This window comes from Physeter macrocephalus, chromosome 11 (assembly GCF_002837175.3).
Source record: "Physeter macrocephalus isolate SW-GA chromosome 11, ASM283717v5, whole genome shotgun sequence".
Taxonomy (NCBI): domain Eukaryota; kingdom Metazoa; phylum Chordata; class Mammalia; order Artiodactyla; family Physeteridae; genus Physeter; species Physeter macrocephalus.
This window is the reverse complement of record NC_041224.1, coordinates 133,813,184-133,816,149: the sequence shown is the minus strand read 5'-3', so window position 1 is coordinate 133,816,149 and position 2,966 is coordinate 133,813,184. Positions and strand designations below refer to the sequence as shown.

The 2,966-nt window shown below is 43.5% G+C and overlaps 1 long non-coding RNA gene across 1 annotated transcript in view; it reads right to left on the bottom strand.

Moving 5' to 3' along the window:
* The window catches only part of LOC129392545 (uncharacterized), a 184,348-nt gene that overhangs the window by 39,785 nt on the left and 141,597 nt on the right, over positions 1-2,966 (bottom strand). The gene's annotated exons all lie outside the window — the stretch shown is intronic.

The following is a 2,966-nucleotide window of genomic DNA, read 5'->3' as shown; positions in this document are numbered from 1 at the left end:
GGAACCGGGTTCGCGCCCCGGTCTGGAAGGATCCCACGTGCCTCGGAGCGGCTGGGCCTGTGAGCCATGGCCGCTGGGCCTGCGCGTCCGGAGCCTGTGCTCCGCAACGGGAGAGGCCACAGCAGAGAGAGGCCCATACCCCAAAAAAAAAAAAAAAAAAAAAAAAAAAGGACCTCAGAGATCTCTAGTCCATTGTTTCTCAAAGACTTGGCCTCAGACCAGCAGCATCTGCATCACCTGGGAGCTTGTTAGCAATGCAGACGCTTGAGCCCTACTCCAGACCTACTGAATTCAAATCTGCATTTTAACTAGAAACCCAGGTGATTTGTGTTCACGTAATATATAAGAGATAGTAACTAATAACAGTAGTTCTCAACCTTGGTTGCACTTTAGAATCACTTGGAAAGATCTTCAAAATCCTGATGTCCAGGTCACACTCATGACTAAATCAGAATCTCTAGGAGACAGACCCAAGCATCCATCTTTTTTAATGCCTCCCTGGTGATTCCAATATCCTGGAAAGCCACGGAAGAAGGCACTGAAACCGACCATAAATTGATGAGATGTTTAAGCAGTCCTCACTCCCTAGTGCTGGAGTTCTTTTTACAGGTCATTCTATACATTTCTATGGGAAATTCTGGTAAAACTAGACAAAACAAAACAAAAGAGAACAACAACAATGGAAACAAAATAAGACCTCACAAAGCTTTTAAGAAAATTTAAATTTTAAAAGTTCTTAAAATTTCCCATTTGTGTTTTCCTTTCCACCCCTCCCTAGCCTCCTTGTCACTTTTTGCCCCTCTCCCAAGAGACTCCTGGCCATGACAGACTCTGGAGATCCTGCTCAGAGACCACAAAAAGTGAGTTTCCTACACCACAGAGACAAGAAGCAGTAGAAAGAGTACTCAATTTCTTCTTAATAATTTTATTTGTTCCGGCACCTTCTCCTACCTTCACGCCCCAAACCCAGTTTCTCCTATATGTCTGTATTTAGGCAAGCAGAGGATTTGGGGGACTCCAATTCTCTCTACACAATGCCACAACCATAGGTTGATAGAAAAGTCAAGGTCACAGCCATGAATCGTTTTCCTCAATTTTCTTTTCAATGACTTGACCACTTAAAAAACAAACACCTGTGTTAACTTGGAAGCCCTTGGCCTCCTAGTCCTGCAGAGTGTTGAACCATCTCGAACACTGGGACCAGGAGGAGGATGCACTTTTTCAAAACTAGGACTCAGCACTATTTCCCTTTTTACATAACCTAGGACCATAGCACATACTCCGAATATTTTGCCTTTTGTAGAGAATGTTGTAGTGGCACTCTGAGCACATGGCATTATACTTGGTCAATGAAAAGTGATTTTTAAATGTTTTAATCCCAGTTTTAGGGATTTTAGCCATTCTGGTTCTAATTTATTTCAATGTTTAATCCCTATTTGATATTTGTTTTAAATTTAAACATGTATTTTAAAGGCTTATATTTTAAACTTTTTACTCTAAGTAGTACAAAAATTTTTAAACAGATGTCTCATTAGTCATTGTCTACTGAGTACAAGCACTTCTTTTTCCTCCTGATAATCACAATACGTTAAAGACTTTTTTTTAAGAAAAAGGTATAAAAAGAGAATGGGATAGGTTTATCAAATCATCAGCTTATGAGATATTTTGGAATTTTCTGGAAGAAAGAAAGTGATTGGAAGGACGGTGACCTGGAAAAAAGGAAGTTGGGGCATTTATGCATGGATACCCCTCTCCCCTAGGCCTCTAGGTCAGGAGCTGCCCTGGGGCTGAGGCTTTGTATCGGTCCCCAGAGGCACAGCTGCCAACGTGAGGACATGTCCAAGCTTGCACAGAACCACCCACCTCAATTGCCACTGCAACCCGAGGTGAGCTGCAAGGCTGCTGCCACCACACACAGCTGGAAATGGAAGAGCTAGAACTCAATCCTATATCTGAACAGGACATCCCTGCTTCAAATTGTCAGGGGCTTCCCCACTGCCTTAGTTGAGGAATGGGAATGGGTTTCAGATCCTTTAAGCCCTGAAACTTTGTGTGTATGTGCATTTTGGGGGGTGAGAAGGCCTGTAATTTTCAACATATTTTCAAAAGGGTCCATGATAAGTGTTTAAGAACCACACACACACAAAAAAAAAAAAAAGAAAAAAGAAAGAAAAAAATGCCCCTGAACATGACAGGCGAGGCTTTGCACAGTTCAGACTCACCAACCTCTCCGGAGCCTCGTCTCCTCCGAGTGTCCTCCCCCAACCCATCCTCCCCGACTCAGTGAACACCGGGTTCTGGTCAGAGAACTTCTCACCAGTCTCAAGGGCCATAAGCCCTTTAATACCTCTTTGATTTAATACATGCCTTTCTCTCTGCCAGGAATGCCATTCCCCCTTTGCTACTTCCTCGGTCCCTTCTCTGCCTGGTGAATTACTTCTTATCTTTTAAGACTCAACAATAAAATCGTCTCTTCTGCTGTGGGCACCCCGCCAGCTGCCCCAACCCAGTCTCTTCCTCAATGGCTTCCTAATCAATCCATATACTGATGAACGTGGTGCTTACCCCCTTGGTGTAATAACTCTTCACATGCTAGTCTCTTCCACTCAACAGTGAACTCTTGAAAGCACAGACCATGCCCTCACCACCCAAACCATAACCTGCAACGCCAGACAACAAAAACATCGATGCAACGAATTGACTGGATTGAATGCATGAAGGAATGAATGACTGCATTTATCAGCTTGGTTCCTTGTCTCTCTGGATCTTACAGAGAACCTGACCTTGGGAGATTGAGATATTCATAACCAGGTTTCCCGCTCAGGTTGTTAGAATCTGTCCTGGTCTAAATACACATTTCTGGCTGATTCCTACTCACTTTTTTTTTTTTTTTTTTTTTTTTTTTTTGTGGTACGCGGGCCTCTCACTGTTGTGGCCTCTCCCATTGTGGCGCACAGGCTCCGGAC